The sequence below is a fragment of the Tachypleus tridentatus genome, chromosome 7 (assembly GCF_004210375.1).
Source record: "Tachypleus tridentatus isolate NWPU-2018 chromosome 7, ASM421037v1, whole genome shotgun sequence".
NCBI classification, from domain to species: Eukaryota; Metazoa; Arthropoda; class Merostomata; order Xiphosura; family Limulidae; genus Tachypleus; species Tachypleus tridentatus.
Window position 1 is genome coordinate 113919389 of NC_134831.1, and position 24160 is coordinate 113943548.

A 24160-nucleotide genomic window follows, 5' to 3' on the forward strand; every position below is an offset into this window, starting at 1 on the left:
GTTTATTACTAGTACAACTACTTATTAACAGATTTACTACTACTGTTTGTAATGGGTTTATTACTAGTACAACTACTTATTAACAGATTTACTACTACTGTTTGTAATGGGTTTATTACTAGTACAACTACTTATTAACAGATTTACTACTACTGTTTGTAATGGGTTTATTACTAGTACAACTACTTATTAACAGATTTACTACTACTGTTTGTAATGGGTTTATTACTAGTACAACTACTTATTAACAGATTTACTACTACTGTTTGTAATGGGTTTATTACTAGTACAACTACTTATTAACAGATTTACTACTACTGTTTGTAATGGGTTTATTACTAGTACAACTACTTATTAACAGATTTACTACTACTGTTTGTAATGGGTTTATTACTAGTACAACTACTTATTAACAGATTTACTACTACTGTTTGTAATGGGTTTATTACTAGTACAACTACTTATTAACAGATTTACTACTACTGTTTGTAATGGGTTTATTACTAGTACAACTACTTATTAACAGATTTACTACTACTGTTTGTAATGGGTTTATTACTAGTACAACTACTTATTAACAGATTTACTACTACTGTTTGTAATGGGTTTATTACTAGTACAACTACTTATTAACAGATTTACTACTACTGTTTGTAATGGGTTTATTACTAGTACAACTACTTATTAACAGATTTACTACTACTGTTTGTAATGGGTTTATTACTAGTACAACTACTTATTAACAGATTTACTACTACTGTTTGTAATGGGTTTATTACTAGTACAACTACTTATTAACAGATTTACTACTACTGTTTGTAATGGGTTTATTACTAGTACAACTACTTATTAACAGATTTACTACTACTGTTTGTAATGGGTTTATTACTAGTACAACTACTTATTAACAGATTTACTACTACTGTTTGTAATGGGTTTATTACTAGTACAACTACTTATTAACAGATTTACTACTACTGTTTGTAATGGGTTTATTACTAGTACAACTACTTATTAACAGATTTACTACTACTGTTTGTAATGGGTTTATTACTAGTACAACTACTTATTAACAGATTTACTACTACTGTTTGTAATGGGTTTATTACTAGTACAACTACTTATTAACAGATTTACTACTACTGTTTGTAATGGGTTTATTACTAGTACAACTACTTATTAACAGATTTACTACTACTGTTTGTAATGGGTTTATTACTAGTACAACTACTTATTAACAGATTTACTACTACTGTTTGTAATGGGTTTATTACTAGTACAACTACTTATTAACAGATTTACTACTACTGTTTGTAATGGGTTTATTACTAGTACAACTACTTATTAACAGATTTACTACTACTGTTTGTAATGGGTTTATTACTAGTACAACTACTTATTAACAGATTTACTACTACTGTTTGTAATGGGTTTATTACTAGTACAACTACTTATTAACAGATTTACTACTACTGTTTGTAATGGGTTTATTACTAGTACAACTACTTATTAACAGATTTACTACTACTGTTTGTAATGGGTTTATTACTAGTACAACTACTTATTAACAGATTTACTACTACTGTTTGTAATGGGTTTATTACTAGTACAACTACTTATTAACAGATTTACTACTACTGTTTGTAATGGGTTTATTACTAGTACAACTACTTATTAACAGATTTACTACTACTGTTTGTAATGGGTTTATTACTAGTACAACTACTTATTAACAGATTTACTACTACTGTTTGTAATGGGTTTATTACTAGTACAACTACTTATTAACAGATTTACTACTACTGTTTGTAATGGGTTTATTACTAGTACAACTACTTATTAACAGATTTACTACTACTGTTTGTAATGGGTTTATTACTAGTACAACTACTTATTAACAGATTTACTACTACTGTTTGTAATGGGTTTATTACTAGTACAACTACTTATTAACAGATTTACTACTACTGTTTGTAATGGGTTTATTACTAGTACAACTACTTATTAACAGATTTACTACTACTGTTTGTAATGGGTTTATTACTAGTACAACTACTTATTAACAGATTTACTACTACTGTTTGTAATGGGTTTATTACTAGTACAACTACTTATTAACAGATTTACTACTACTGTTTGTAATGGGTTTATTACTAGTACAACTACTTATTAACAGATTTACTACTACTGTTTGTAATGGGTTTATTACTAGTACAACTACTTATTAACAGATTTACTACTACTGTTTGTAATGGGTTTATTACTAGTACAACTACTTATTAACAGATTTACTACTACTGTTTGTAATGGGTTTATTACTAGTACAACTACTTATTAACAGATTTACTACTACTGTTTGTAATGGGTTTATTACTAGTACAACTACTTAACAGATTTACTACTACTGTTTGTAATGGGTTTATTACTAGTACAACTACTTATTAACAGATTTACTACTACTGTTTGTAATGGGTTTATTACTAGTACAACTACTTATTAACAGATTTACTACTACTGTTTGTAATGGGTTTATTACTAGTACAACTACTTATTAACAGATTTACTACTACTGTTTGTAATGGGTTTATTACTAGTACAACTACTTATTAACAGATTTACTACTACTGTTTGTAATGGGTTTATTACTAGTACAACTACTTATTAACAGATTTACTACTACTGTTTGTAATGGGTTTATTACTAGTACAACTACTTATTAACAGATTTACTACTACTGTTTGTAATGGGTTTATTACTAGTACAACTACTTATGAAAACAGATTTACTACTACTGTTTGTAATGGGTTTATTACTAGTACAACTACTTATTAACAGATTTACTACTACTGTTTGTAATGGGTTTATTACTAGTACAACTACTTATTAACAGATTTACTACTACTGTTTGTAATGGGTTTATTACTAGTACAACTACTTATTAACAGATTTACTACTACTGTTTGTAATGGGTTTATTACTAGTACAACTACTTATTAACAGATTTACTACTACTGTTTGTAATGGGTTTATTACTAGTACAACTACTTATTAACAGATTTACTACTACTGTTTGTAATGGGTTTATTACTAGTACAACTACTTATTAACAGATTTACTACTACTGTTTGTAATGGGTTTATTACTAGTACAACTACTTATTAACAGATTTACTACTACTGTTTGTAATGGGTTTATTACTAGTACAACTACTTATTAACAGATTTACTACTACTGTTTGTAATGGGTTTATTACTAGTACAACTACTTATTAACAGATTTACTACTACTGTTTGTAATGGGTTTATTACTAGTACAACTACTTATTAACAGATTTACTACTACTGTTTGTAATGGGTTTATTACTAGTACAACTACTTATTAACAGATTTACTACTACTGTTTGTAATGGGTTTATTACTAGTACAACTACTTATTAACAGATTTACTACTACTGTTTGTAATGGGTTTATTACTAGTACAACTACTTATTAACAGATTTACTACTACTGTTTGTAATGGGTTTATTACTAGTACAACTACTTATTAACAGATTTACTACTACTGTTTGTAATGGGTTTATTACTAGTACAACTACTTATTAACAGATTTACTACTACTGTTTGTAATGGGTTTATTACTAGTACAACTACTTATTAACAGATTTACTACTACTGTTTGTAATGGGTTTATTACTAGTACAACTACTTATTAACAGATTTACTACTACTGTTTGTAATGGGTTTATTACTAGTACAACTACTTATTAACAGATTTACTACTACTGTTTGTAATGGGTTTATTACTAGTACAACTACTTATTAACAGATTTACTACTACTGTTTGTAATGGGTTTATTACTAGTACAACTACTTATTAACAGATTTACTACTACTGTTTGTAATGGGTTTATTACTAGTACAACTACTTATTAACAGATTTACTACTACTGTTTGTAATGGGTTTATTACTAGTACAACTACTTATTAACAGATTTACTACTACTGTTTGTAATGGGTTTATTACTAGTACAACTACTTATTAACAGATTTACTACTACTGTTTGTAATGGGTTTATTACTAGTACAACTACTTATTAACAGATTTACTACTACTGTTTGTAATGGGTTTATTACTAGTACAACTACTTATTAACAGATTTACTACTACTGTTTGTAATGGGTTTATTACTAGTACAACTACTTATTAACAGATTTACTACTACTGTTTGTAATGGGTTTATTACTAGTACAACTACTTATTAACAGATTTACTACTACTGTTTGTAATGGGTTTATTACTAGTACAACTACTTATTAACAGATTTACTACTACTGTTTGTAATGGGTTTATTACTAGTACAACTACTTATTAACAGATTTACTACTACTGTTTGTAATGGGTTTATTACTAGTACAACTACTTATTAACAGATTTACTACTACTGTTTGTAATGGGTTTATTACTAGTACAACTACTTATTAACAGATTTACTACTACTGTTTGTAATGGGTTTATTACTAGTACAACTACTTATTAACAGATTTACTACTACTGTTTGTAATGGGTTTATTACTAGTACAACTACTTATTAACAGATTTACTACTACTGTTTGTAATGGGTTTATTACTAGTACAACTACTTATTAACAGATTTACTACTACTGTTTGTAATGGGTTTATTACTAGTACAACTACTTATTAACAGATTTACTACTACTGTTTGTAATGGGTTTATTACTAGTACAACTACTTATTAACAGATTTACTACTACTGTTTGTAATGGGTTTATTACTAGTACAACTACTTATTAACAGATTTACTACTACTGTTTGTAATGGGTTTATTACTAGTACAACTACTTATTAACAGATTTACTACTACTGTTTGTAATGGGTTTATTACTAGTACAACTACTTATTAACAGATTTACTACTACTGTTTGTAATGGGTTTATTACTAGTACAACTACTTATTAACAGATTTACTACTACTGTTTGTAATGGGTTTATTACTAGTACAACTACTTATTAACAGATTTACTACTACTGTTTGTAATGGGTTTATTACTAGTACAACTACTTATTAACAGATTTACTACTACTGTTTGTAATGGGTTTATTACTAGTACAACTACTTATTAACAGATTTACTACTACTGTTTGTAATGGGTTTATTACTAGTACAACTACTTATTAACAGATTTACTACTACTGTTTGTAATGGGTTTATTACTAGTACAACTACTTATTAACAGATTTACTACTACTGTTTGTAATGGGTTTATTACTAGTACAACTACTTATTAACAGATTTACTACTACTGTTTGTAATGGGTTTATTACTAGTACAACTACTTATTAACAGATTTACTACTACTGTTTGTAATGGGTTTATTACTAGTACAACTACTTATTAACAGATTTACTACTACTGTTTGTAATGGGTTTATTACTAGTACAACTACTTATTAACAGATTTACTACTACTGTTTGTAATGGGTTTATTACTAGTACAACTACTTATTAACAGATTTACTACTACTGTTTGTAATGGGTTTATTACTAGTACAACTACTTATTAACAGATTTACTACTACTGTTTGTAATGGGTTTATTACTAGTACAACTACTTATTAACAGATTTACTACTACTGTTTGTAATGGGTTTATTACTAGTACAACTACTTATTAACAGATTTACTACTACTGTTTGTAATGGGTTTATTACTAGTACAACTACTTATTAACAGATTTACTACTACTGTTTGTAATGGGTTTATTACTAGTACAACTACTTATTAACAGATTTACTACTACTGTTTGTAATGGGTTTATTACTAGTACAACTACTTATTAACAGATTTACTACTACTGTTTGTAATGGGTTTATTACTGGTACAACTACTTATTAACAGATTTACTACTACTGTTTGTAATGGGTTTATTACTAGTACAACTACTTATTAACAGATTTACTACTACTGTTTGTAATGGGTTTATTACTAGTACAACTACTTATTAACAGATTTACTACTACTGTTTGTAATGGGTTTATTACTAGTACAACTACTTATTAACAGATTTACTACTACTGTTTGTAATGGGTTTATTACTAGTACAACTACTTATTAACAGATTTACTACTACTGTTTGTAATGGGTTTATTACTACTTATTAACTACTTATTAACAGATTTACTACTACTGTTTGTAATGGGTTTATTACTAGTACAACTACTTATTAACAGATTTACTACTACTGTTTGTAATGGGTTTATTACTAGTACAACTACTTATTAACAGATTTACTACTACTGTTTGTAATGGGTTTATTACTAGTACAACTACTTAACAGATTTACTACTACTGTTTGTAATGGGTTTATTACTAGTACAACTACTTATTAACAGATTTACTACTACTGTTTGTAATGGGTTTACTACTACTACAACTAGTTATTAACAGATTTACTACTACTGTTTGTAATGGGTTTATTACTAGTACAACTACTTATTAACAGATTTACTACTACTGTTTGTAATGGGTTTATTACTAGTACAACTACTTATTAACAGATTTACTACTACTGTTTGTAATGGGTTTATTACTAGTACAACTACTTATTGGGTTTAGATTTACTACTACTGTTTGTAATGGGTTTATTACTAGTACAACTACTTATTAACAGATTTACTACTACTGTTTGTAATGGGTTTATTACTAGTACAACTACTTATTAACAGATTTACTACTACTGTTTGTAATGGGTTTATTACTAGTACAACTACTTATTAACAGATTTACTACTACTGTTTGTAATGGGTTTATTACTAGTACAACTACTTATTAACAGATTTACTACTACTGTTTGTAATGGGTTTATTACTAGTACAACTACTTATTAACAGATTTACTACTACTGTTTGTAATGGGTTTATTACTAGTACAACTACTTATTAACAGATTTACTACTACTGTTTGTAATGGGTTTATTACTAGTACAACTACTTATTAACAGATTTACTACTACTGTTTGTAATGGGTTTATTACTAGTACAACTACTTATTAACAGATTTACTACTACTGTTTGTAATGGGTTTATTACTAGTACAACTACTTATTAACAGATTTACTACTACTGTTTGTAATGGGTTTATTACTAGTACAACTACTTATTAACAGATTTACTACTACTGTTTGTAATGGGTTTATTACTAGTACAACTACTTATTAACAGATTTACTACTACTGTCTGTACTGGGTTTATTACTAGTACAACTACTTATTAACAGATTTACTACTACTGTTTGTAATGGGTTTATTACTAGTACAACTACTTATTAACAGATTTACTACTACTGTTTGTAATGGGTTTATTACTAGTACAACTACTACTGTTTGTAATGGGTTTATTACTAGTACAACTACTTATTAACAGATTTACTACTACTGTTTGTAATGGGTTTATTACTAGTACAACTACTTATTAACAGATTTACTACTACTGTTTGTAATGGGTTTATTACTAGTACAACTACTTATTAACAGATTTACTACTACTGTTTGTAATGGGTTTATTACTAGTACAACTACTTATTAACAGATTTACTACTACTGTTTGTAATGGGTTTATTACTAGTACAACTACTTATTAACAGATTTACTACTACTGTTTGTAATGGGTTTATTACTAGTACAACTACTTATTAACAGATTTACTACTACTGTTTGTAATGGGTTTATTACTAGTACAACTACTTATTAACAGATTTACTACTACTGTTTGTAATGGGTTTATTACTAGTACAACTACTTATTAACAGATTTACTACTACTGTTTGTAATGGGTTTATTACTAGTACAACTACTTATTAACAGATTTACTACTACTGTTTGTAATGGGTTTATTACTAGTACAACTACTTATTAACAGATTTACTACTACTGTTTGTAATGGGTTTATTACTAGTACAACTACTTATTAACAGATTTACTACTACTGTTTGTAATGGGTTTATTACTAGTACAACTACTTATTAACAGATTTACTACTACTGTTTGTAATGGGTTTATTACTAGTACAACTACTTATTAACAGATTTACTACTACTGTTTGTAATGGGTTTATTACTAGTACAACTACTTATTAACAGATTTACTACTACTGTTTGTAATGGGTTTATTACTAGTACAACTACTTATTAACAGATTTACTACTACTGTTTGTAATGGGTTTATTACTAGTACAACTACTTATTAACAGATTTACTACTACTGTTTGTAATGGGTTTATTACTAGTACAACTACTTATTAACAGATTTACTACTACTGTTTGTAATGGGTTTATTACTAGTACAACTTATTAACAGATTTACTACTTATTAACAGATTTACTACTACTGTTTGTAATGGGTTTATTACTAGTACAACTACTTATTAACAGATTTACTACTACTGTTTGTAATGGGTTTATTACTAGTACAACTACTTATTAACAGATTTACTACTACTGTTTGTAATGGGTTTATTACTAGTACAACTACTTATTAACAGATTTACTACTACTGTTTGTAATGGGTTTATTACTAGTACAACTACTTATTAACAGATTTACTACTACTGTTTGTAATGGGTTTATTACTAGTACAACTACTTATTAACAGATTTACTACTACTGTTTGTAATGGGTTTATTACTAGTACAACTACTTATTAACAGATTTACTACTACTGTTTGTAATGGGTTTATTACTAGTACAACTACTTAAACAGATTTACTACTACTGTTTGTAATGGGTTTATTACTAGTACAACTACTTATTAACAGATTTACTACTACTGTTTGTAATGGGTTTATTACTAGTACAACTACTTATTAACAGATTTACTACTACTGTTTGTAATGGGTTTATTACTAGTACAACTACTTATTAACAGATTTACTACTACTGTTTGTAATGGGTTTATTACTAGTACAACTACTTATTAACAGATTTACTACTACTGTTTGTAATGGGTTTATTACTAGTACAACTACTTATTAACAGATTTACTACTACTGTTTGTAATGGGTTTATTACTAGTACAACTACTTATTAACAGATTTACTACTACTGTTTGTAATGGGTTTATTACTAGTACAACTACTTATTAACAGATTTACTACTACTGTTTGTAATGGGTTTATTACTAGTACAACTACTTATTAACAGATTTACTACTACTGTTTGTAATGGGTTTATTACTAGTACAACTACTTATTAACAGATTTACTACTACTGTTTGTAATGGGTTTATTACTAGTACAACTACTTATTAACAGATTTACTACTACTGTTTGTAATGGGTTTATTACTAGTACAACTACTTATTAACAGATTTACTACTACTGTTTGTAATGGGTTTATTACTAGTACAACTACTTATTAACAGATTTACTACTACTGTTTGTAATGGGTTTATTACTAGTACAACTACTTATTAACAGATTTACTACTACTGTTTGTAATGGGTTTATTACTAGTACAACTACTTATTAACAGATTTACTACTACTGTTTGTAATGGGTTTATTACTAGTACAACTACTTATTAACAGATTTACTACTACTGTTTGTAATGGGTTTATTACTAGTACAACTTACTTAACAGATTTACTACTACTGTTTGTAATGGGTTTATTACTAGTACAACTACTTATTAACAGATTTACTACTACTGTTTGTAATGGGTTTATTACTAGTACAACTACTTATTAACAGATTTACTACTACTGTTTGTAATGGGTTTATTACTAGTACAACTACTTATTAACAGATTTACTACTACTGTTTGTAATGGGTTTATTACTAGTACAACTACTTATTAACAGATTTACTACTACTGTTTGTAATGGGTTTATTACTAGTACAACTACTTATTAACAGATTTACTACTACTGTTTGTAATGGGTTTATTACTAGTACAACTACTTATTAACAGATTTACTACTACTGTTTGTAATGGGTTTATTACTAGTACAACTACTTATTAACAGATTTACTACTACTGTTTGTAATGGGTTTATTACTAGTACAACTACTTATTAACAGATTTACTACTACTGTTTGTAATGGGTTTATTACTAGTACAACTACTTATTAACAGATTTACTACTACTGTTTGTAATGGGTTTATTACTAGTACAACTACTTATTAACAGATTTACTACTACTGTTTGTAATGGGTTTATTACTAGTACAACTACTTATTAACAGATTTACTACTACTGTTTGTAATGGGTTTATTACTAGTACAACTACTTATTAACAGATTTACTACTACTGTTTGTAATGGGTTTATTACTAGTACAACTACTTATTAACAGATTTACTACTACTGTTTGTAATGGGTTTATTACTAGTACAACTACTTATTAACAGATTTACTACTACTGTTTGTAATGGGTTTATTACTAGTACAACTACTTATTAACAGATTTACTACTACTGTTTGTAATGGGTTTATTACTAGTACAACTACTTATTAACAGATTTACTACTACTGTTTGTAATGGGTTTATTACTAGTACAACTACTTATTAACAGATTTACTACTACTGTTTGTAATGGGTTTATTACTAGTACAACTACTTATTAACAGATTTACTACTACTGTTTGTAATGGGTTTATTACTAGTACAACTACTTATTAACAGATTTACTACTACTGTTTGTAATGGGTTTATTACTAGTACAACTACTTATTAACAGATTTACTACTACTGTTTGTAATGGGTTTATTACTAGTACAACTACTTATTAACAGATTTACTACTACTGTTTGTAATGGGTTTATTACTAGTACAACTACTTATTAACAGATTTACTACTACTGTTTGTAATGGGTTTATTACTAGTACAACTACTTATTAACAGATTTACTACTACTGTTTGTAATGGGTTTATTACTAGTACAACTACTTATTAACAGATTTACTACTACTGTTTGTAATGGGTTTATTACTAGTACAACTACTTATTAACAGATTTACTACTACTGTCTGTAATGGGTTTATTACTAGTACAACTACTTATTAACAGATTTACTACTACTGTTTGTAATGGGTTTATTACTAGTACAACTACTTATTAACAGATTTACTACTACTGTTTGTAATGGGTTTATTACTAGTACAACTACTTATTAACAGATTTACTACTACTGTTTGTAATGGGTTTATTACTAGTACAACTACTTATTAACAGATTTACTACTACTGTTTGTAATGGGTTTATTACTAGTACAACTACTTATTAACAGATTTACTACTACTGTTTGTAATGGGTTTATTACTAGTACAACTACTTATTAACAGATTTACTACTACTGTTTGTAATGGGTTTATTACTAGTACAACTACTTATTAACAGATTTACTACTACTGTTTGTAATGGGTTTATTACTAGTACAACTACTTATTAACAGATTTACTACTACTGTTTGTAATGGGTTTATTACTAGTACAACTACTTATTAACAGATTTACTACTACTGTTTGTAATGGGTTTATTACTAGTACAACTACTTATTAACAGATTTACTACTACTGTCTGTACTGGGTTTATTACTAGTACAACTACTTATTAACAGATTTACTACTACTGTTTGTAATGGGTTTATTACTAGTACAACTACTTATTAACAGATTTACTACTACTGTTTGTAATGGGTTTATTACTAGTACAACTACTTATTAACAGATTTACTACTACTGTTTGTAATGGGTTTATTACTAGTACAACTACTTATTAACAGATTTACTACTACTGTTTGTAATGGGTTTATTACTAGTACAACTACTTATTAACAGATTTACTACTACTGTTTGTAATGGGTTTATTACTAGTACAACTACTTATTAACAGATTTACTACTACTGTTTGTAATGGGTTTATTACTAGTACAACTACTTATTAACAGATTTACTACTACTGTTTGTAATGGGTTTATTACTAGTACAACTACTTATTAACAGATTTACTACTACTGTTTGTAATGGGTTTATTACTAGTACAACTACTTATTAACAGATTTACTACTACTGTTTGTAATGGGTTTATTACTAGTACAACTACTTATTAACAGATTTACTACTACTGTTTGTAATGGGTTTATTACTAGTACAACTACTTATTAACAGATTTACTACTACTGTTTGTAATGGGTTTATTACTAGTACAACTACTTATTAACAGATTTACTACTACTGTTTGTAATGGGTTTATTACTAGTACAACTACTTATTAACAGATTTACTACTACTGTTTGTAATGGGTTTATTACTAGTACAACTACTTATTAACAGATTTACTACTACTGTTTGTAATGGGTTTATTACTAGTACAACTACTTATTAACAGATTTACTACTACTGTTTGTAATGGGTTTATTACTAGTACAACTACTTATTAACAGATTTACTACTACTGTTTGTAATGGGTTTATTACTAGTACAACTACTTATTAACAGATTTACTACTACTGTTTGTAATGGGTTTATTACTAGTACAACTACTTATTAACAGATTTACTACTACTGTTTGTAATGGGTTTATTACTAGTACAACTACTTATTAACAGATTTACTACTACTGTTTGTAATGGGTTTATTACTAGTACAACTACTTATTAACAGATTTACTACTACTGTTTGTAATGGGTTTATTACTAGTACAACTACTTATTAACAGATTTACTACTACTGTTTGTAATGGGTTTATTACTAGTACAACTACTTATTAACAGATTTACTACTACTGTTTGTAATGGGTTTATTACTAGTACAACTACTTATTAACAGATTTACTACTACTGTTTGTAATGGGTTTATTACTAGTACAACTACTTATTAACAGATTTACTACTACTGTTTGTAATGGGTTTATTACTAGTACAACTACTTATTAACAGATTTACTACTACTGTTTGTAATGGGTTTATTACTAGTACAACTACTTAACAGATTTACTACTACTGTTTGTAATGGGTTTATTACTAGTACAACTACTTATTAACAGATTTACTACTACTGTTTGTAATGGGTTTATTACTAGTACAACTACTTGTTAACAGATTTACTACTACTGTTTGTAATGGGTTTATTACTAGTACAACTACTTATTAACAGATTTACTACTACTGTTTGTAATGGGTTTATTACTAGTACAACTACTTATTAACAGATTTACGCATACTTATCAATAGATTTACTACTACTGTTTGTAATGGGTTTATTACTAGTACAACTACTTATTAACAGATTTACTCATACTTATCAATAGATTTACTACTACTGTTTGTAATGGGTTTATTACTAGTACAACTACTTATTAACAGATTTACTACTACTGTTTGTACTGGGTTTATTACTAGTACAACTACTTATTAACAGATTTAGTACTACTGTTTGTAATGGGTTTATTACTAGTACAACTACTTATTAACAGATTTACTACTACTGTTTGTAATGGGTTTATTACTAGTACAACTACTTATTAACAGATTTACTACTACTGTTTGTAATGGGTTTATTACTAGTACAACTACTTATTAACAGATTTACTACTACTGTTTGTAATGGGTTTATTACTAGTACAACTACTTATTAACAGATTTACTACTACTGTCTGTACTGGGTTTATTACTAGTACAACTACTTATTAACAGATTTACTACTACTGTTTGTAATGGGTTTATTACTAGTACAACTACTTATTAACAGATTTACTACTACTGTCTGTACTGGGTTTATTACTGGTACAACTACTTATTAACAGATTTACTCATACTTATCAATAGATTTACTACTACTGTTTGTAATGGGTTTATTACTAGTACAACTACTTATTAACAGATTTACTACTACTGTTTGTAATGGGTTTATTACTAGTACAACTACTTATTAACAGATTTACTACTACTGTCTGTACTGGGTTTATTACTAGTACAACTACTTATTAACAGATTTACTACTACTGTTTGTAATGGGTTTATTACTAGTACAACTACTTATTAACAGATTTACTACTACTGTTTGTAATGGGTTTATTACTAGTACAACTACTTATTAACAGATTTACTACTACTGTTTGTAATGGGTTTATTACTAGTACAACTACTTATTAACAGATTTACTACTACTGTTTGTAATGGGTTTATTACTAGTACAACTACTTATTAACAGATTTACTACTACTGTCTGTACTGGGTTTGTTACTGGTACAACTACTTATTAACAGATTTACTCATACTTATCAATAGATTTACTACTACTGTTTGTAATGGGTTTATTACAAGTACAACTACTCATTAACAGATTTACTCATAGTTATCAATATATTTACTACTACTATTCAGAAAGCTATTATTACTACTGGTTTAACAGATAAAAGCAATAGAAACTGTTACACAGCTACATACTAAATTAACGTACCTCTGCAGAAAGAGATGGATTGTGAGGATCCAGTTCTTGGATTTTGTCTAATGTTCGTCTTGCTGCACCCACATCACCAAGAGCTATATGGCATTTAAATTCTCGAAGGTAGCCCTACAAAATTACATGTAGAACACTTACAGTGAGTATGTTTAGAATTTGAAATACAAAACTGGATATTAAGTTTTGGAATCTAACCAAAAATAACAACTCATTCTGTTATTTCATTTATGTTTTACTCATATTTTATAATTTATATGCCACATTTTAATATTATTTTTAACATAATTCACTAATAAATATTTCAAATGTTCAAGTCACATGTCCACAGAGATCCTAGAAATTTCATATAAAAACATTTTTTTTACAGTTTTTCTTCTGCCCATCACAGAAGACAGGTTTTTATTTCCTAGTCTTCTTTCTCTGTTGATTTTCCTTCTCTGTCTGAACATTTATTACAAGAGTCCTCTGTTCAATGTTATGAGGTCATAGAAGGGAGGTAACAACGACCAATGAAGAACGGATTCGATAATGACTAAAAATGAAGTTTAAATATGACTGTATGAAGTACGTTACAAACTATTTATGTCAAGTGAACAGTGTTGTATGAGAAGTAATTTATGGTTTAGTGGAAAAGTGACAAGACAAAGCTTGTGTACAGAACAACAGTAGATAGTTATGGAATGATCAAAAGGCTTAGGGATACATTGTACATATGGTATTGTTTTGTTCAATCTTTTGATGTTATTTACGTTGCTGAATATCTTTTCATGATAAATAACATTTGTTTGGTTGTTATAATATAAATTTCTCCTAAGATGAGACATCGAGCAAGATGTATTAGATTTTGAGAGTACACACTGTGACAGTGAATTATTTCAGTGACTAAAGTGCAAGTGGTGAAACTTCTATTTAATGAATAAAAAATAATTCCTAATTTACTACTAACAATGAATAACATATATGTTGATTTCAACTAAAAATACTGTTACTTGGTCTGGCCTTCCACCATTATAAAAGGGCAAATCTTAAGAACTCCATAATACTTTGTAAGTTTATGCAACTTTTTTTATATAAGATATGGTGAAAAGTGATGACAACTGTAACTGGCTAAATAGTTTTACAACAAATATTTTAATAGAAATCAATAAAGTTTAAATTACTGGATATATAAAATGGAAACCTTCTGATGAATAATTAAAACAAAATAATGGCATAGATTTTTACATTTTACAAAAACGTACCCTAAAATAAAATTTGTGGAACTTTGAGAAATAAAAAATAATAACAGAAAGTTAACTTCTTACAGAAGAAACTGTTTAATTTGTTTGTGACAAATTTCATCAAATTTAGTTGGGTATTTCTATTGTAAAAAGGAAAAAAACAAACTGATATCAGTACCATTTCCTCTAGTTTGGAAAGAGGTAAGTAATTATGTTGAAAATTTCTTGAATAAAATTAGCTTTCTCTAAAAATGTATCATCAGATAATGTAAACATGCCAACCTTGTTTGTGACACTCACTTTATATTCCATATCAAATAAACCTTATGACACTACTTTAAATTCTGTAACATATTAAATAAACCTTGTGACACTCACCTTACATTCCATAACACATTAAATAAACCTTGTGACACTCACCTTACATTCCATAACACATTAAATAAACCTTGTGACACTTACTTTATATTCCATAACACATTAAATAAATCTTCACCAAGCTGTTTTTGATTTACTAATGCATACAAAGCTGTTGAAGTCCAAATTTAATAGACTCAAATTTTAACCTAATTTTCTGCACAAACCTGTATTCTAGCTGTTAAAATAACGTTCTACAATTTTCTGCTTCAATGGTTACAAATAGGTCAAAAATAAATTTGTTACACAATGACAGAGCAAAATACGAGTCTTTCGTGATGACAAGAAACCCACTTGAAGTAAAAACATATCTCAGGATGGCTGGTATGGGTGTTAACATTTATGAAAATAAAGCAGAGATCAACATTTTGACCCTTTTAGGTCAGCTACAGGTTAACAAAGAGAGTATTTGCAACTGACCGTAACCCAGCACACCTTAGGGATGAGAGTATAAATGAGTATGGAATTGTAGAGGGTGTTACAGTTAGATGTTAGGTTATTAATTAGTATAGGTATAAAGGTGTTCCTTTATATTGGTTTAATTTATGGTTTTAGTTGTTGTATACAAAGGGCTTCTTTGATATTGCATTTGTTTATATTTGTTTCCCTACTTAGTATGTGGGTGTTTATAATTATGTTTTATGTGAAATATGGAAATATACATACACGTGTATTTACTTTGTGTTAGTTAAATGTAGAGTTTCAGAAGAAAGGTTTACAGTAAATATTCTTCATTCTTTGCAGAAGAGAAACCTTTACCCTTTACAGGAAAGCATTTAAAGTGCACCAAAATGAGTCACTTTTTGGACATGACTGTTCTGGTCAAAGCTCATGTAAAAACCAACATAAAGATTACAGTAAAAAAGAAAAGAATGATATAAAAAGAGAGAAATGTGAAACTTGTCTGTTAACAAACAAAGACAAAATAATAACAAGTTATAAACATATGTAGTTCAAGGAAAATATTTAATTTTGTCTGTTTTTATACCACTTCTAATAAGAAATTTGTTTGTAAATGTAGGTATTTACAACAGTTCATCTGCAAGGAAATTACCATCATCAGTTTCACATATCACATGCATTATCTCTAGAAGGAAGTGATTAAATTTACCAAAGAGGAAATATGTACACACCTTCTGACGATGACCGAAGAAGGTCAAAACGTTGTTCGCTCCTCTACGTAAAATATTTTCTCAACCCAAACGAGCCGTTTTTACATATATAATGATAAAATAATAAGATGTGAACCACTCTTAAGAAAACATCAGAAACAAGAAGCTTCTAATACATTCAAACAGCCATTTGGTTCAAGTTGTAAGTGAGTATACCATATTCAACTGGATAAAGCATCAAACTTATTAGCTGAACATGAAAGAACATAACTGTAATTAATTTCCAGTTAATAAATAGACTTAGGTGATCATATAGGCTATCAAAAACACAAATTACTTTTGAGTTACATCAGAAATTTCAAAATTACACACACACATGTAGTAAACAAAACACATTACACACACACCTTCAAAAACTTCTGGTCTAGACGAGTGGCTTGTTGAATATCTTCAAGTGCAGAACTATATTGACCAATCATCATCTTGCAAGCTGCTCTGTTTCCATAGTAGGCAGCACAATCTGGACACAGGTCTGTTCCAGAACAATCATACTTGTATAGTTACAGTACATTTTCACAATTAAAACTTAAGAAAAATATGTTGTTAGTTTTATTTCATACTTAAGTTCATAAGCTTGGGTTGTGATAAATTCAAAAATCATGAAGGTTTACAGACATGGTATTATGTATCTAATGTCATGTATCAACTATTTACCATTAGTTGGTTTGGTGTTTTATGGCACAAAGCAACTAGGCTATCTGCACAGTTTACCATTAGACATGGTATTACATACCTAATGTTGAATACCAAATATTTACTTTACCTTTACACATGCTATTATGTAGAATTACAGTCAATATTACCTCTTCTATATGGGGTTGATCCAATGGACTGACCCTATGCATGTTAAGTGATTATTATGGAGACCTTCCAATGTTATGTTGTACATGCATGTTAAATTATTTCTATGGGGACCTTCCAATGTTATGTTGTACATGTATGTTAAGTTATTTCTATGGGGGACCTTCCAATGTTATGTTGTACATGCATGTTAAGTTATTTCTATGGGGACCTTCCAATGTTATGTTGTACATGCATGTTAAGTTATTTCTATGGGGACCTTCTTCCAATGTTATGTTGTACATGCATGTTAAGTTATTTCTATGGGGACCTTCTTCCAATGTTATGTTGTACATGCATGTTAAGTTATTTCTATGGGGACCTTCTTCCAATGTTATGTTGTACATGCATGTTAAGTTATTTCTATGGGGACCTTCCAATGTTATGTTGTACATGCATGTTAAGTTATTTCTATGGGGACCTTCCAATGTTATGTTGTACATGCATGTTAAGTTATTTCTATGGGGACCTTCCAATGTTATGTTGTACATGTATGTTAAGTTATTTCTATGGGGACCTTCCAATGTTATGTTGTACATGCATGTTAAGTTATTTCTATGGGGACCTTCCAATGTTATGTTGTACATGCATGTTAAGTTATTTCTATGGGGACCTTCCAATGTTATGTTGTACATGCATGTTAAGTTATTTCTATGGGGACCTTCTTCCAATGTTATGTTGTACATGCATGTTAAGTTATTTCTATGGGGACCTTCTTCCAATGTTATGTTGTACATGCATGTTAAGTTATTTCTATGGGGACCTTCCAATGTTATGTTGTACATGCATGTTAAGTTATTTCTATGGGGACCTTCCAATGTTATGTTGTACATGCATGTTAAGTTATTTCTATGGGGACCTTCCAATGTTATGTTGTACATGCATGTTAAGTTATTTCTATGGGGACCTTCCAATGTTATGTTGTACATGCATGTTAAGTTATTTCTATGGGGACCTTCCAATGTTATGTTGTACATGCATGTTAAGTAATTTCTATGGGGACCTTCTTCCAATGTTATGTTGTACATGCATGTTACGTTATTTCTATGGGGACCTTCCAATGTTATGTTGTACATGCATGTTAAGTTATTTCTATGGAGACCTTCCAATGTTATGTTGTACATGCATGTTAAGTTATTTCTATGGGGACCTTCTTCCAATGTTATGTTGTACATGCATGTTAAGTTATTTCTATGGGGACCTTCTTCCAATGTTATGTTGTACATGCATGTTAAGTTATTTCTATGGGGACCTTCCAATGTTATGTTGTACATGCATGTTAAGTTATTTCTATGGGGACCTTCTTCCAATGTTATGTTGTACATGTATGTTAAGTTATTTCTATGGGGACCTTCCAATGTTATGTTGTACATGCATGTTAAGTTATTTCTATGGGGACCTTCTTCCAATGTTATGTTGTACATGTATGTTAAGTTATTTCTATGGGGACCTTCCAATGTTATGTTGTACATGCATGTTAAGTTATTTCTATGGGGACCTTCCAATGTTATGTTGTACATGTATGTTAAGTTATTTCTATGGGGACTTTCCAATGTTATGTTGTACATGCATGTTAAGTTATTTCTATGGGGACCTTCTTCCAATGTTATGTTGTACATGCATGTTAAGTTATTTCTATGGGGACCTTCTTCCAATGTTATGTTGTACATGCATGTTAAGTTATTTCTATGGGGACCTTCCAATGTTAAGTTATTTCTATGGGGACCTTCTTCCAATGTTATGTTGTACACTTATTTCTCATTCTTGTAAGACTTACTTTTTAATACTCCTCTAACCAAACAACCATTAACACTGAAGGAACAAGTTTACAACAGAAGAAGCAACAAAGTTGGGTTCAACATCTTGGCAACTGCAGGACCCATAGTATGGATCCTGAACCTTGACATACATTATTTTTAAGTGACGTACTAGAAGTAAACATAAATCATTCAAGATACCATAAACATAAGGCTTAATTGTGGAAGTGGAAGACATAATCAGATAGTGAATAATTAAATTTATTATATCACTGATACTACAAACATCCAGCTTTCTTCTTTCACCAGTGTCATCAAACTGTCTTTCAACAATAAGTAAGTTGATAATGTTTAATAATGTTTAAAAGAAAGAATTTAAACAAATAAAATAAATACTTCTTTTATAAACAATTGCATGCTATGTCTCTTTGCTTTTACTACAGCTGTAAATTATAAAACTAATACATTTAGACACAAATATTTTACAGCAGATATTACTTGATAAATTATTTCTTAACTGCAAAATGTTTTGACAATTAAACATGACTTAAAAATAATAAAATAGATTGTTTTCAGTTTATTTAAATATACTGTTAACAAAAACTACAATATCCAAACATTATAAAACACAAGGTTCATGAATTAAAGACACAAATCATTCTAGAAATGAAAGTACTACAGACAAACAGAAGAGAGTTAATTTATTCAAATAAAGAATTCATGCAGTTTGTGGTAACAATAGATTATATCTGATAAAACTTTGTACAAAAACATTTATATTCTAAATTGTATGACTACATAAGAGAATAGACGTATGGCTAATACGATTAAAACAGTAAATGTATTGTGGTTTATTATTCAACATTTACTGACAAATACATTAACCAAACTTACTAGCTTGTGAATTAGTTACCCACTGTTGACCTCACAACCACAACATATATATAAAACAGTAACTACTCAATGAAGCTTTTAAACCTGAAACTGCAGCAAACACTGACAATATTCAAATACACATGAAAAAAAAATATTCCATGAACTTGATATACTGGAGAACACACCAAGTTTCATGAGACAATTAGTCACTCACCACATATAAACTTACTAAACAACTAAAGACACTAATAACAAGCCTAATAATACTTTCACATAAAGACACTTTATATAATACCATGATATCATTCCAAGAACTCTTTAGTGTTTACTGTCAACAGATAAATATCTATAGTTATTTAATGATTGTTTTCACCATACTTGTCTGATTTATATAAAGATTTCCATAAAATATTCAATATTTACATTAACTTTAACATTGAAAGAAAACATAACAAAAGAATTTTCCTATCTTTGATTTCTTTATCCAGTTATAAACACATAGCTCTAAAAACTACAACTACAGATATGGCAGAGAAATAATGGAGTACAAACTATGCAACAAGAATGACAGAATTTCTTCTTTAATGAAATATCACAAACTTACCATCCTTTTAATGTCAAATGTCAAACCAGATGCCTGGTCATTCATATAATTCTCTAGTTTAAACTCAAACTTACATTTGGATTACTATTACGGTCACATTACAGAACTCGTATCTAAAGTTTATTCTCCAACACGTACCAATAGCTTCACTGTAGAGAGGCAAAGCTTCCCTGTACTTCTTTTGTTTATAAAAAACATTCCCTTCTTCTTTTTTGACTTCTGCTAACCTAAAATTGAGTATAAAAAACTTTAATATAGTAAATGTGATATGGACACCTGAGTCATGACCAACACATCTTCAAAAACTTGGTCAGTCAGAAATATAACAAAGTTCAAACTTGCATGTCATAATAATATGACAATTATAAACTATGTCAATGTCTTAATGTTTAAAGATGACAAAATTAGCAGGACATAGTCTTCCCTTAAATTTAGATATAAACTGTCTTGTACATAATTGTATTTTTTTAACTCTAAGTACCAAGAAACTACAGAAAAAAATAAACACTTTACAATACAGTTAGGCAGTTTAATTATTTAATATAATCAATTACCTAAGAACAATGTTTAATGCTATATAAACTAAGTGGTTAATTGTAAGTTAATGTTTTCTCACTCTGAAAATGTATTTCTGATACATACTTGCCTCCTCTAACCTGAAGCTATATCAATCCTGGTTTGTCCTCTAAGTATTGCTAATAAAACATTTTTGCTAACAGTGCACCATTCTTTTATACCCTTTAATTTTCAGAGTTCTTTCAGAATGTGTACTAATCATGTAATTACTCTCCACCAATTACACTGTGCCATCTTTATTAATGCACTAGCTGTCTCTACTATTCTAACACAACCGTTTGAGTAGTAGTAGTTACAAACAAGAAACAGTAATGGGGAAGAAGGGTGGTGAGTTGATGAGAGGAGGTAAGTACTTGTCAGAAATATATTTTCAAACAAAAAAAAGTGTTAACTTCCAAAATGGCACTCCCTCCCCTGATCCAAACCTGGAATCCTACATTACAAAGATGGAGAAATCAGTGAAGGTATAACAATATTTAATCAAGCAGAGAAAAACTACCTTGAAATAACAGGTGCACCATAATAAGAAAAAGAAGGCACACCTGTAGGGTTTTGCACTACTTACTTAAGAGGTATGCTCTTTGCCCACTAACAAACACAGCAATACATGTATGGCAGAATGTAATAAGTAGGCACCATAGCCTCAAGAAAGAGATGTGCAGCACTGTTCTGTGTTGTATAACTACAATGCAAAACAGTGCAGCATGGACAAAAAGAAAATGACTAGTACATAACAGACCCAAATAAATGTGTGCTTGGGACACACCAGAGCATGTCAGTTGCTGTCCGACTGGGCAAAACATCCAGTAGAAATACCATTTTTAGGATAAGTAACAAGAGTTACCCCATAAAAATATCCAGGAGAAGTGCCCTGAATAAGTAGTTTGATTAAAAACTGTCACGTTATTCAGTAGTCAGCCAGATGTCAACAGATTGTGCATAACTCATACACATACGTAGAAAACATTAACATAGAACATAGAAATAGTCAGTCATAGTCAGGTGCTGATAATGTGATGTGAGCTAGGGCTAAAGAATAGTAAATTGTATATGAACAGGCCAAGTGTGGTCCATTCAAAGCAAAAACACTGAGGGAAAGCACCTTAGGATATGTCGGATTTTGCTAAGTTTGGTCCATCTTGGCAGAAAACATCCAATGGTAGCATCTTGCATAAGATACAGAGATAAACAAGTGAGGTTTGTACATGCAAAACCTAGGTGGGAGCATTAATGTGTACACAGAATTAGGCCACGTGCAACCTACACAAGAAAAACACATCTGGGAAAGTCATGTAAGTACTGAGTATTATTCACTAAGGAAGTAAATATCCAATGGAAGTGCCTTGCTTGAGAAATTTATTTTATGATTAACAAGTGTGGTCAGCTCAAGCAAAATATATCTGGAGGAAGGGTCTTGGATCCAGGATATTATGTTCTTGCATAATTAATAAGGATAACAATGATAACACTATTACTCAGTGGGTACGTATGAACTATCATGGTTGGTTTAATTTACTGAAAAAACACCACTCAGAAGGAAAGTGTCACGGTCCACCACTCCTGCAACTGGGAATCAGAAGTGACATGAACTTCCATGTTCCATTAGAAAAGGGGGGAGAGGAAAATGTTCTGGGGGTCTAGAGCAATGACACATTACAGACAATACAATGGGTGTCTGTGATTCCCTATTTTAAAAAGCAGAAAGACCCCTATTGTAAGAATCACAGTTTAATACAAAGGAACAAAAATCCAATTCATGAAGACCACAAGTGAGCCCTTTACATGAAACATATATCCTCACACAGACACAAATATCACCAGAAAAGCAGCCACTGGTCATACAGAAACATCCCATCTCAACAGTGAGCATTACAGAAGTATACAGATTTAGTTAGTAGTAATATAGTAATAAGAATACCTGACTAGGTATTTAGTTAGTAGTAATATAGTAATAAGAATACCTGACTAGGTATTTAGTTAGTAGTAATATAGTAATAAGAATACCTGACTAGGTATTTAGTTAGTAGTAATATAGTAATAAGAATACCTGACTAGGTATTTAGTTAGTAGTAATATAGTAATAAGAATGCCTGACTAGGTATTTAGTTAGTAGTAATATAGTAATAAGAATGCCTGACTAGGTATTTAGTTAGTAGTAATATAGTAATAAGAATACCTGACTAGGTATTTAGTTAGTAGTAATATAGTAATAAGAATGCCTGA

General features: G+C 29.2%; 1 pseudogene across 1 annotated transcript in view; it reads right to left on the reverse strand.

Moving 5' to 3' along the window:
* LOC143256430 (dnaJ homolog subfamily C member 7-like) overlaps nucleotides 1–24160 on the reverse strand; it is a 104193-nt pseudogene that overhangs the window by 69725 nt on the left and 10308 nt on the right. The window contains exons 2-4 of the transcript XR_013031353.1: nucleotides 21500–21588; nucleotides 17632–17756; nucleotides 14472–14586 (exon numbers count right to left, since the gene is read on the reverse strand). The product of XR_013031353.1 is annotated as a dnaJ homolog subfamily C member 7-like (transcript). The remainder of the gene's footprint in view (nucleotides 1–14471; nucleotides 14587–17631; nucleotides 17757–21499; nucleotides 21589–24160) is intronic.